Here is a 14,391-nt window from a genome sequence, read left to right on the forward strand (position 1 = left end):
GCTTGCTTGTGGTTATCATTTCAGAATGTATAGTTCTATAAAAGCATCAGTTGTACTTCATATAATTTGTCAATTGTAACTCAATAAAGCTGGAAAGAAAAGTTATCCTTCAAGGTACAAAAGTTCAAAGTGCTCTGGGGAAATGGGAATTAAAACATTTATTGACAAATGATGAGATAAGGATGAGGTAAGCATCTGAACTGGAACTTATTTATGCTTCCCAGGAAGGATGAATCAAAAGGGAAGGAAACAAGAGTTTTATGAAACAGAGTACAGATTGGGTATAGTTTCCCCTTCAAAACTCAGGTTGAATTTGATTATCACTCTGCCAGTGTTGATAGGTGGGTCGTTTAAGAGATGATTAAGTCCTGAGGGCACTGTCCTCATGAAGGGATTAATGAAGTTCTCCCAGGACTGGATTAGGTATCCTGAGTACAGGTTGTTACAAATCAAAACTGTCCCTTGTGTTTTACTTTTTCACATCCACCCACCTGCCCTTCACTTTCCAGGATCCTAAGAAGCTGAGCAGCTGTCGGTACAAGATTCTTAGATGTCCCAACTTCCAGAAACACGATCCAAAACAAATTTCTTTCCTTTATAAGTTACCCAGTTTCAGGCATTATGTTAAAGCAGCAGAAAATAGAAAAAGATAGGACATTTCTTTTAAAATCATAGACGCACTGAGAACCTAAAAGCTTCTTATCTGAGACAGACAATGGAGCATGGTAGAGAAGTGGAGTCAGTAAGAATCTGAACCACAGAGCTGGAATGATCAAAACCAGGAAAGGAAGCAAAATATAAAAACTTAGTCATAACTTATTTTAAAAATGGCAAAAATAAAGAAAAAAATTGGAATTGTCGACTAGTTCTTTTCATTGATAACATTAAAAGTACAGAGAATGAGTTGGAGTTTGATTTCAGACACAGACTAAATGGGGTGATCTCATAGAGAAATGCTGAATTAAACCTGGATCCTGCTAAAAAGATTTTGAACCTCTGCATGTCTCCTCCCATCCTAGATACACCTGATAACAGGTGTCTAGGCGGCATGGACTAGAAGAAGACTCGCCTCCATGTAAGCCACAAAGGGGTGAAAGCAGAAGGAAAATCATGTTCTCTAGAGATCAAGAAGCCAGGGACTGGGTAGAGACTCCAGGACTCTGGAAGAGGTAAGCTACCTGCTTGCTGGCAGTACCTGGGACACAACCTACCATTCAGTGGGATACCCACTCTCACCACATTGCTCAAAGCTATACAGGTTGCTTCAAGTATTTCGAGGAATGTTCCCCAGACTCTACTCTCCACTGCACAACCATGGGCAAGCCATTCAGTTCCCCTCAGCCATGGGTTCCTGATATGTGAAAGCAAGACAATGGTCTCTTTCTTGCAATAATTGTGAAGAAGATTAGAAGAGATATGCAAAATGCATTGCCAAGCAAGGGTCACAAAAATAACTGGATTTCTCTTCTGTTTTGTAACTTCTTTCTGCAGCATTGTAATAAGTGTAAGTTGTAGGCAGCTGGGAATGCATTGTTAGTATCTCAGCCCATGTCTCCCAGAGCCAGGGTATAGCTTCAGGCTGCTAAAATGTGACACCCTCCAGGACTTCCTGGAACAACTCTGACACCATGGTCTGATTGCACCTAGAGTTTCTGCAGCTGGAGGGTGACTTCACATGAGCACTGGACTGGGGCAGCTCTTTGATGCTTCACATAAAAATATAATGATTCATATAAATATCTCCGCATCACAGTATTCCCAGACTGTGGGATTTCATTTGCATACCCCTGATGATCTCATTATATACAATTTTATCTCCCTCTTTCTGTCTGTCCCCAGTTAATTAGGTCCTATGGTATTAAGCTCTCTGAAAAGGCATCTTACCGCTCCTGAATTTCAGAGTTTGACTTACAAGTAAGTTGGTGCTGATAAAGTGATGGTATATGCAGATAGTAAGCACAGGAGGCTTCCTGGAGGCCTTATCTCTTTCCTTAATATCTTTTAAGTCAGCCTTTTGAGGTTTTATCTAGCTATGCATTACAAGGCTTAAAAACACAGTAAGTCTAAAGCCACCTCCTGTCCTCATTAAGTTGATTCAGTTTCAACTTCCCCACCAAGATGATCTGTCCCAGTGAACATTTGGCATCATTGCCTTTTTGTTTCAAGCTGTCAGCTTGACAAACAATGGTGACTGCCTATCTGCCTCTCCCATCTTGCAACATCAGCAGAATTAGCCTGGTGCTCCCTGTGTGCAGAAGACTTGCCATCACCTTTCACTAGAGGTGCAGAATTCTCACAGTCAACCAAGTTCAGCAGATGGCTGGCAGGGGCTTCACCAAGGACTGCACTGTTGAAAGATAGGCATGGAACGTGCCTGAAAGCGTGACCACTGGGGAACAAAAGACCTCAGCAAAAGAGGCCACGTGGACGATAAGACAGAGAATCAGGGGAAGGTAAGGAAGGGGGAGGTGGATGTTTGTGTCTCTCTGGCCCGTACCTTGCTTGACTAATGAAAGTATGCCTATTCCCAATTCACAATTTTAGAAATAGTCTCTATGTTTTTTTAAAGCTCAAGAAATGCTTTGTCGAAAACCTGCTGAAGTCCTTTCTCTTGAGTTCTCTTTCTCCTCCCCTTTGCCAGGCTCATTTGTACCTGCTCAGTTCACCTGGCACTTTTCTCTTTTCTACCCACACATTCTTGGCTTTGGGGGTATGTCCCTCATTTGTACTGATTCACACTACTAAAGGCAGTCCCTTCTTAGCACATGCCACTCATAGTCAAGGCACTGCGTTGTAATTGCTCACTCATATTTCTCTTCTACCTCAGGCCACTTCTTGTACTTTATCCATCTCTGCATCCTTTATGTGAAGCTTTGGTGAAGAGAGGAGATGCACCAAGGTAGTGAATCACGCCATATCAACCCCAGTGTCTGCAACTGTGAGAAAGAGCTATAGCAAGGTTACCCAAGTAGAATGAGCAGCACCTTGACCCATGAGATCACTGTGCCACTCAAGGTTCTGGATGCATTAGATGACACTCCTGACATGTCATAGATTGCAAATTAAGTTTTGTTGACTGAATCAACAAATATTTGAACAAACAGATGAACAGGAGTTGAACAGATTTACTGAATTACCTACTTTATTGTTAATCCTATCAAAAGAAGAAATAAACCTGTATTTTAGATAAAATACTAACTGAAAACTCCTGGCACAGGTTAGTCAAAACTATGAATGCAAATCTCTCAGAGAAACATACGGTTAATAAAAAACTCCCTATGCTTAGATTAAACAATGTGTATGTAATACCAAACATATGCATGAAAACACCCTTTCCATCCCACAAAGAAGAGCACAATGCTGTTGAATTTCCAGTTACAGATAGAGCGTGAGCCCATATGTACATAAGAACATTCCTTGAACACTGCAGTTAGCAGTGTGTTTCATATGGACACTGCTTTAAAACACCATGTGTGTGTGAGGCATGGACAGCTTGGTTCAGGTCACACTGAAAAAATAACAGCAAGGGAAAATGATGAGTTTGGGCACATCTCAAAAAGCTTTCTGGTAGATTTACAGTAATCAGTATCCACAAGGAATTGATGGGTGCACATCATCCCAATCATTAGATAAGGTCACCGTTTTCCACAAAGCAATTAAGCAAAAATACCACAGTAAACAAGTACTTCAGAGAGATAAAACTACCTCCATTTGAATTACTTTTCTCTTACAAAGCAAGCATTCACTAATCGGCTATAGAAAAAAATCAAAATGCATCTCTCTTCTGTAGGCTGTTTACAGAAAGGACAAGGGAACACATTTGTCTGGTGAAATGTATGTCTCCCAAAAGATGATTGGTGAGTGCTCTGTATTTCTAAACCATTTCTCCTCCAGATAGTTTTTGGCCAAACTTGGGATTCTCTAAAAGGTAAGTATTGGCCTTTCATTTTCCAGTATTTTAAGGGGTTACAGTAAATACATTTATTGTGCACAGAGTTTTTTTCTATACGTTTATATATTCATTTAGCAAATATTTTTTAGCTCTTCTGTGTTCCAGCCACTTTGGTGTACACTTAAGGTGCTGTGATGAGCAAAAATGCTGGGTTTGGGCCGTAATAGAGCTAATAGTGGGGTAAGGGTGAATGGTCAGAGGATATATCTTAAAAATAATCCCCTAATTGTGTTAATGAAAAGTCATCATAATATTCTATAGAGGTCAACACCACAGTGTAACAAGAGGGCTTGGCTAAGCATCCACTTTAGGACTTCTTCTCTGAGATGAGGTATGTGTTTTCTGGGAGCTAAAGGAGACATAATTTAAACAGGAAACAGTGTTGTAAGTGTGCGGAAATCCCTGGGTCAGGAGCAGCTTTAGCATAGGTGTTCATCTATGCATTCATGCATCAAATATTTTTGATGACCAAATAATTTTCTAGCTCCAATCAGTCCTGGTCTTCAAGTTCATACACTGGTGTGGCAATCAGAGAGGACAGATCAGTCTCCCCCCTGAAAAGTACCACAATCCAGTAGAGGAGACCAAGGAACCAAACAGGTGTCCAGTCATGGGGACAGCATCCATATTAGGGTGCAGTGCACAATATATGAAGAGATTAGAAACCTGTAGTAACTTAGTGTAATTCCATCCTTGGATATGGTGATATAATACCAGCCAGATGCCGCTTCCAGAGACACCACTTCAGTAGTACCTCTTCTTTATGCAGTGGCTACAGAAGGGTTCTCACGGCAAGATTCTTACAATGATCTCTGAAACAATTCTGTTCAGAACTCAGCTAAACTCCCAGCAAGGTGTGCTAACACAAGTTCCTAAAGCCCAGGATAAGTACCCCCTGGAGTGTGTATCTTGGTTTATCGTGCTAAGAAACATGAGGACCTGAAAGAAATGAGTCCCTGTTAGGGAACCTTTCCCAAGGTGGGTCAGTGGTCAGCTTTTAGACTGATCCCTGGATTATATTTGTGACATTAAATCTTGAAAGAACATTTACTTTCCAGCTCAGCCCATCAAAACTTCAAGTTCTTCCTCTTATCTATTGAGATACTGATAATGCCTGTCAGGATTTGAAACAAAATCATGGTGTGGATAGAATATGCATCAGAGATCCTTGCTGGTCATTCCTACAAGGGCTCTGCTTGCTGCTGACCATCTGCACTCTCGGGCTTCCCTTCAAAATGCATGCCCAACGCCATTTGCCACACTCTCCTACTTCACTGCATTGACCATTGTGACTTTCTCTGAAGACATGAACAGCAAGGGTGCAGTTAAGTCAAATGATAAAACTAGTTAACACTGTGAAGAGCTTACACTGAGCTGGCTAGTGTTCCCAGAACTTCTTGTACTAATTCATTAATTTTTCACAGCAATATGTAACAAGGTAGGTGTTATTATTACCTCCATTTTAGAGCTGATAACTAAGGCAAAGAGATGTCAAGTAATTTACCAAAGTAGCCTAGGAAATAAAAGTGGAGGACTTGGGGATTAAACTCTGGTGATTTGTCTCCAGGGCCTGCATTCTTAACATCCTTAGGCAGATAGAATGCTTGCTGGCATCTGTGGGGACAGACCCTGGGGCTTTGTTTTGGGTTGATTGGATTATGGGCAGGATATAGGTTTCAGTTGGTAGCAAGGAACAGTCACTCAAGATAGTTCAGGGAAGAAGGGGTTAGGATAAATTAAGGATGAATTTGAGTGGGAGCAAAAGACAGAATCTCACAGAAACCACACAAGGTGTTGCAGGTGGCCACACCAATACTGCAGATGGAGCATGGATCTGAGTCTGGGGAATCAGTTGCCTCAGCATGGGTGTCTATAGATCTATGTTTGTCAGAGGGGCTGCTCCATTTAACTCACATCTTCCCTTTGCCTGCACCCTCTTGCCTCTCAACTCTACATTCATCCTTCAGTTCTGCACTCACTGTTACTATTTATTGTCACCTTCTGATCAGTCTTGATAATAACTCTAGGTCTACAATGCATCATCCAGAGGCTGTCATCCCTGCCCCTCCGCCATACCCCTTTGCCCAGCACCGTGTTCACTTTCTCTTGAATGCTGGTGGTACAACCCCCCTCCCAAGCATCAGCATCTCTTTGCAGGTCTGCCTGAGGGCTTTCTCCAGGTGGTTGCTCATTCAACCCACTTGCAAGGCACCCCAAGAGGGCTATAAGATCCCTTGGAGCACCCTCAGCCAATGGGAATGAAGGGTTGGGAGTTAGGAGATGCATTCCCCAGCCTCTTGAGGGTGGATGCATTACACATTCCTTGGAGGCTTCCCAAGAGGAGTTGGGCAGGTGGGAGTGCTTCAGGAAAGAACAGCATGTACCCAGAAGCAAGGAGGAAAGCCATGAAAGTTAATTATGCATTTATCCTAAGCCAGTATTTTACAGAGATTAGACTGATGATTTTATGCACATTTATGAAGGTTAGGAAGTAAGTCTGTAGGGCTGGTGCCTAAGGTTCCATACCCAGTACATGGCAGGACATAGATATAGTTCACTACAAGTCAGTTTTATTTTCTGTAATACAAGACAGAAGAATAGAAGATGCCAATGTGACAAAAATCCTTTTGTCTCAGGTATTTAATAAGTTGAAATTAATACCTGGTATTTTTTGTTGAAAGTGAGCAGGTGAGTGGACTTGACACCTAAGAGTCTGTTTTGCACCTCCATGGATGGCACATGCCATCTTTGCCCATATTCCCTTAAAAAATGCAACCTGGATCTCTCTGCCATGGAACCAGTGGAGCCCTACCCTAGATCTGTCATTACACTGCAATCTGGTGCCAAGAATATGTGTAAAATTAATAATTTTTCCTTGAAGAGTCTTCATGACTTTCACAAGAGAACAAAAAAAACTGCTTACTATTCACCTAAAGTCCGAAGGTTGACGCTCTGAATATGAGCTACAGAAATGAGGCAAAAGCCTGGAGGTGGAGAACAGGGATCTCCTCATTTTTCTTCCCTTTACATCACAATGCTCTCAGCTTTGAGAACAAACCCATTTCTCCACACATTTGTACAGGCAGGTTTTCCCTCCATCTGCTAAAAAGTTTGTTTCACACTGCCCAATCTCTCCTGGTTACCTTAACCTTAAGGGAATCTGCTACTTGAGATGAGATTTTGGGTGATTCTTTCTTGGAGAAAAGGTGTCAGTCACAGCACAAATAATGTTTTGCATTAACATCCTGCCTGTCATACTGTAAGATCGCTTGTCCTCATTTGATGTCCCTCACAAACCCATGAAAATGTTCGTCTCTATTTTAAAGAACCGGAGGGTTTTGGACATAACAGAATGCAGGTACAAGACTTTTGTCCAGTGCGTCTTCTTTTGTTCTTAAAAGAACCAAATAAAGTTCTGACATTAAGAGGGGGAGATTTATTTTAGCTCATAGTTGCAGAAGGTAAAGTCCATAGTCTTTGGCCCTACTGATTCTGGGTCTGTGGTGAGTCAGAATTTCATGGTAACAAGCTCATGTGACAGAAACTACTCACCTCATGACACCCAGAAAGCAGAAAGAGAGAGAGGAGAGAGAGAGAGAGAGAGAGAGAGAGAGAGAGAGAGAGAGAGAGAGAGAGAGGAAGGGCCTAGGGCAACGTTTTACTTTCAAAGACTTGCTCCCAGTAACCTACTTCCTCCAATGAGAATCCATCTTTCACAGTTTCTGCTGCCTTCCCACAGTCTATTCAAAGTGAATCCATCAGTGGGTTAAAACTTTAAGTCAGTGCTTAGGAGATGTAATTGTCTTTGGTAATGCCCTCACAGATGTACCCAGAGCTGTGCTTTACTCATCTCCAGGCACTCCTTAATCCAATGAATTGCACATATTAATAGGCTTCAGTATGATATTTCAAGATTAGAATCATATCACTTTTCATGGGAGGCAATTAAAGTTCAAAGAAATTACAAAAATAACATTATTTGCTCTGTACAGCAATTAACATCATTAAGTCAACTGACTTGGATGTTTTTTCCTTAGTGTCTGGGGAACAGAGGAGTGACTCAGATGGAATCAGGAGAGAGGAAGACCTGCCCAGTTCTGAGCACTGGGGTGAGAGACATCTGAGTAACGCACAGACGACTCTACCTGGCTCTGAGCCTGAGGAGTTAGTGACATGTTGACTGTACTGCATGTGCATTCCCTGATCTCTGCACTACCACAAAGTCTCTCACACATACACACAACACACACAATTCTGAAACCATGGACTCCTTTTGGCCCAGTGTAGTAATTTCTACTAGACTGGATTCTTGTACTGCTCTCATGTACAAGGTCCCTTTACTGTGTAAGGTTCTTAGATTTATTTTTGGATTTGGGGGATTTTTTAAATATTTTATTTTATGTTTGATTAGCATATTAATTGAACATATTAACAGAGTTCAGTATGATATTTCTACATGTACATACATCATGGACAGATCATTTGATTTTAGTTATTTTATTTATTCTCACAGTGACCTATGAGGGAGGGATTTTTGTTCCTATTTTATAGACGAGGAGACTAGGTTTTAGAAATAAGAAACATGACTGTGGTTACCCAGGTAAGAGGCAGCAAAGATCCCCTATTTCCAAGGGTCATGATTTTCTGGCCCCAAAGCCAGATTTCTCTCCAGTGCACCACCTGCTGCCCAGTGGATTTTCTCAAAGGACTATTCCTCACCATGTCGTCGCTCATTCATTGTTTGTAGAACATTCAGTTCCAAACAATCAGCCAAAATTCAAGTGGTGGGTATGGCTTTCTCTGTATAAATGTGGGTTCTGTTTTTTCTATACAAAAGTTAAAAAATCATATCTGTAAATTAGGGAACTTACAATCCAGAAATACCACAACACCTAATGGATGATGAAGGAAGGAAGCAAGCACACAATGGAATCACCCACCAGAGTCACAGATCTAGTACAGGCTTGTGACAGCTTGACGGGTGGTCACAATGGCCCTTTAACTTGTGGCCTAGAAGACAGAGGTTTAGTTAACAGGAGTCAGAGCTCCAGAGAGAGGGGTCAGTAATTCAAAGACCTGGAAAGAAGGTGGGAAGGGTATCAGGAACCATGGAAGTGTCTGGCAGCTATCATACTAATAGCTAATAATGCCAACAATTAGAAGTCAAGAAATGTCATCATCACTACATCTGCAACTTCACTGCTGCCTGCAGTTAGCCACCATTTGAGATTGTCCCAGAAATGGGTTTAGGTCCTAGGCTGAGGTTCTGCCAACCTCAAGGAGCCCCTGGACCGAGTTACACTGTTATCCTAATAAAGTATTAGTGAGGCAAAGCTGTTCCATTTAGGAGAGTGATGAAGTGTTGAAAGAAAGTAGTGAGTTTTCACAGAATTAGTGATGGTCCTGACTGATGGATTCAGGTAATTCAGTGTGCTGGGAAGGTCAAAGGCCAGGCTCCTTTGTGTCCTGTATTCTAGCTACTTCCTCCTATAGGTGCTGTACATTGCATATTGCATTCTGTCCCTTATATCCCACAGCAAACTTCTTGTGAAGATATAATCGTCCCCATTTTACAGATGAAGCGACTACTGAGGTGTAGCACAGTTAAGTAAATTTCTCAGTTTACACAGATGGAGACTGGGATGAAAATTAAATTCCCATCTGTCTGACTCCAAATGCTAGCCTTCCGCTAGTGGAGGGTAGATGTCATTAACTAATGACACTTTCCTCTACTGTTTTCCAAGCAAGCTGCCATTCTCTCAATTCGATATTCCAAGGAGGTTCTCCAACCTGCCTGCTGAAAACATTGGCCTCAGGCTTTTCGAAACAAATGAGTGCATTAACATGTGGCTACTCTCTTCCTTTGCAGGAATGTGACTTAATTCTCAGGCCTTGATTGCTCTGCTGTGGAGCTCAGAGACTCCCAGGTCTGCTCTGGAAGTGAGCAGCCAGTCCTGTGGAGTCACCAAAGTCTGGAAGTGACCTCAGGCCAGAGGAAAGTTGACATGAGGGAAGTTCTGCCCTCCAGTATGGCAAAGGGGCCTGTGAGAACCAACCAGGTGTCAGATCACATGCCAGATTCCAAGATGTGAAAACTGGACATTGCTTGGAAGATTTTACAATCTAGTTGCAAAAATAAAGGTAAATTTGCATAGACAAAGTCAGCTGTAACTCAATTATTGATAGGGGGTACAAGTGTGCACAGAACAGGTATACTATTCATATGGGAGTGGAAAGAGAAGACAGTACCTGAGCCTAGTCTTGGAAGGTGAGGAGGAACCTCTTATCTGGTGAAGATAAGTGAGAAGGATCCAAAGAGATGGAATAGCTCCAGCAGAAGCGTGAGGAACAATGTCAACATTTTACTGTTGAACCAAGCAGCCAGGATATGAAAAAAGATGAGACAGCTGAGGCCAGCATAGACCATAGGGTGAGCAGATGTGTCTACCAGAACACAGGCATGACTTTTATTCTACACGTGAGGAAGAGAGGTAAAAGCTTGCAAAAAGCACATAAATAAAGTGTCCATTTTAACCTAAGAAAAAATTACTTTGTAATATTCACCATGTTTATCTTATTTTATTTTAATTAGTTAATTAGTCAATCTATTTATCTGGTTGTTCTTCTAGCAATGCTTTTTATTCTTTACAAAGAAGAGTGCCTGTATCTTGCTTACTTTTGTCTTGTTACAATACTTGGCAGAGCCAAACATATAGCAAAGAGCTAAGGAAACGGCTGGGAAAACTGAAGTAAAGGATAATTTTCATTGATCATGAGGTTTTAAGAATCTTGCTTTAATTCTCACTATGTCCCTTGACTTAGGTATGATTATTTTCTTTTTTAAAGAAAAATAAACTGGAGGTCATGGATGACCAATAGCAATCTTTCAGTACAAATGCTGTACGCCTTTGCTAATAAATGGCAATGTGGAAACTCACCCCCTGGGTTTGTGTAATCATAATGGCTGTGTTTTTCAATACTTAACTATGTGTGCAAAGTCAGGTTAGGAATCTGAGGCTTAGTATTATGTTTACACACTAATCAACAACCTCACTGAAGTGAGAAATCAGCCACAAATGAGTTTTTGAAGCCAAAATAAAGTATGCACTGTAGCCCGTGTACCTCCTTACCTGGAACCTCTCAGCACTGTTCTCTTTTGCCACGGAGCTAGAAAGGCAACGTCGGGTAAACATGATATCTGAAATTTGGCTACAAATGCATCTATCCATTTATTGATGTCAAATATAATCAATATGATTAGATTTTTCACTAAGAAAGAGAGCAGGGAGTTTTTCTGTTCCAGAGAAATATATGCTCAATACATCTAGCAAATTGAATTTTGTCTCAGCACCCAGCTGGGCATTGTGCTTCATTCAATTTGCCCAGAAAACACGCACTGCTGAGTTCACATGGGCTGGATCCGGGGCAAGTATGATGAAACAGAGATGAATAAGGTGAGGAATAAGGGCACCAAAGAGAGAAGACTGATATGCAATGAGTGACCACAGTTAGGAAAGGAAAGGACATTGGCTGGCGGATAGACAATAGGATGTTTGACACAGGTGGTGACGAATAAGCCAGAACTTGAACGATAATGGGAGTTTGCAAGAACAGCAATAGGAAATCCAGATTCGCCTTATTTGATGCAATATTTTGCATCTGCCAGTCAGTTCTTTCACCCCATTAATTACTGGCTTATGTAACAATGGCCAAAGCTCACCAAACTCCTGAACATGTCTGTACTATGGAATGAATGTGACTTTTCTCCTCATGCGTTCATGTGCTGGAAGTTTGACCCCCAATGTAAAGATTTTGAGGTGGTGGAGGCTTTAAGAGGAAATGACCAGTTGTAAATGACTGGAAAGAGGGGAACCACACTTGGAAGAGGTTAATGCTCTTATCACAGAAATGGGCCAGGTATCCTATGACTGGGTTAGTTCCCAAGAAAGCACATTTTTATGAAGCAAGCCTTCCCATACTTGCTTGGTCCCTCTTGCATGCAGTCAGTTCTATTTTTGTTTCTCATGCATGTTGTCATGCAGCCAGGGGGCCCTTGCCAGAATCAGATACCATGTTCATTCTCCAGACATCAGTCATAAGCTAAACAATCCTCTTTTCTTTGTAATTTACTCAGCTTCAAGTATTCCACAACACAAAATAAATGTGTATGACAGAGCTTTAGAATAGGTGACAAGTCTTTGATTTTTTTGGGAGGTCTTCCCTAAATTTGTTCAGTCTGGCTTAAGTATGCCTCCTCTAGCACTTTAATTCTCATAACACTTAGTTGCCATGTGCTTTTAACTGCTTATTTAAATAAACCAGGCGTACAACTTTCTACAACTTTCTTTATGAAGAGAGTGTGAAGGTGCAGAGAGGATATTTGGTCTCTGTGTGGTGTGTGTGTGTGTGTGTGTGTGTGCGCACACATGCATGTTTTTGGGTCACCCAAAGTCTATACTTTCTTCTTGTGATAAAATGACTTTGAACTTGTTAGGGGGATCCAATTCCCTGCCACTCGCTTTTGGAGTATTTTAGGGGAAGCTAACACTATTCCTGAGCCAGTAAATCAGACCCAGCAAGCAGGCAAACCTATTTGTTTAGCCACACTGATTGGCTTATAGATGATTGGTTACAGATCCCATCAGGGCAATGGTCTCTTGCTGAGAAAAGGGAGAATCTGGCATGGCTGCTTCCACCAGGCAGAAACCAACATTGTCAAAGGCTCACTAAGGGATGGAAGAGACTCTTGATGACATTATTTGATTCTGACTCTAGACAGATCTGATGTTTTATCTGCCCCACTGGGGTCTTTTATTATACTGAGGCATTACATTCCCTTTTCACTTGAAACAGTAAATGTCCTGCCTTATACTGTGTGTATTTTGTGAAGGACCTTTGCTTCACATACCAGAAGTAGATACTTAGTCAATAGGGAACCTTGCAGGCATGGTTTATGTTTAACAGCTTTTGTACTGATGTGGTGAGACATCTTTCTGAGGAAAATGGCCTTGGATGTAGGGCTGTTTCAATGGCAATGTTTCCCATTAATATCCCAATTTCGCCATCAATTACCTGCTAATGTGTGAACTTTTAAACACTCACCCTCCCTCCAAAGACTTCTGGTACCACTGAGAAATGCTATTTATTATTTGTATCTTTTGTCTTATGGATATTTCCTTAAAATGAGAAACATAAGAGACAATCTTGAGCTCCTCTGAGGAAATAACTTTTTGCATATTATAATTAGATTTAAAGGGACATATCGATTCTAAACCTAATCCCACTGACTCTCAGTTGCTCATGCTGAAGATGCATGATGGAGTAATGAGAAAAACTTCGGGCTTAGGAAGTTCTAGCTGTTAATCCAGACATCATTATTAATGAGTATGAGATCTTAAGTCAGTCACCTGACTTCCTTGAGCTATCCATCTGATAGCAGGAGCTTAGTACCTACTGTGCATTACTGATGAAAGAACCTGGTTCATGCTGCATTTGAGTTTTCAGAGTATTTGTCATCCTCTAGGGTTAACATCCTCCAATAGAGTCTTTCAAGGGCAGTCTTCCGTGTTTTATGCAACCAAACATGGAAGATGGAACTAGGGTGAGACATGAAACAGGCACCTCAAAGACAATCATTCCTCATATAAGCTTCCAGTGACTAAAAGTCTAATCTAGAAAAGAGGATCAGAAAAAATTAAGATTACCTTTCAGAAATTATCTTGAAAAACTTGTTGAAAATGAGGTAGTTAGCAGTAGATTCTGAATCTATATGTCATAGTAGAGAGGGAAATGGGGAAAGAAAGATGGGATATGCCTATCTTTGAAAGCAGGGCCTGAGACAAGGATCCCATGCACTTGGCTTCCTTGGGAAGTGATTCTAGGAAGTCTGAGAGTAAAAAAAAGGAATATTAATGAAATCATAAATTGTATAGAAACTTAACATTTTTTCAGTGTCCTTACCTAAATTTGTCAACTCTGACTTATGTATGTCCCCATATTAACCTTAATTCTCATATCTTATGAAACTACATTTAGTGCTTACTTAAACAAACCCATACCATGGTTGGTCCATATTAAACGGACATTAAGGAATTAAGAAAAAGTGGAAAGGTGAAGAAAAGAGAGTGTAGTAAGGGAAGAAAGGAAGGAGCATCTGCTATGCACCTGGACGAGCCTCAGGGATGTCACTGGAATCAGTGCGTGGAGGCTGCAGGAAATTTCAGCTAGTTGAGGAGGACAGATGATGTTATAAACTGTTAAGGAAGGGGAAATGTGCAGAACTATGAGAGCATAAGCAAGGTGGTAAGATCCCTCGAGGAGTATCAGTCATGAAAAAGAAGCAAAGAAAGACACCTTTAGAAAAAAGACAAATACTGCATTTCTTTCAAGTGTGGAATTCAAAAAGAAGACAATCTGAATGGAAGTGATTGCTAGAGGCT

General features: G+C 41.2%; 1 long non-coding RNA gene across 1 annotated transcript; it reads left to right on the forward strand.

The window, feature by feature from the left end:
- Positions 1-977: 977 nt before the first annotated feature.
- Positions 978-10,429, forward strand: LOC141410785 (uncharacterized). The gene is made up of 5 exons (XR_012435569.1): positions 978-1,169; positions 2,226-2,453; positions 2,828-2,899; positions 3,791-3,857; positions 9,822-10,429. It is a non-coding gene; the product is annotated as an uncharacterized lncRNA (long non-coding RNA).
- Positions 10,430-14,391: the final 3,962 nt, after the last annotated feature.

The sequence above is a fragment of the Castor canadensis genome, chromosome 9, assembly GCF_047511655.1.
Source record: "Castor canadensis chromosome 9, mCasCan1.hap1v2, whole genome shotgun sequence".
NCBI lineage: Eukaryota > Metazoa > Chordata > Mammalia > Rodentia > Castoridae > Castor > Castor canadensis.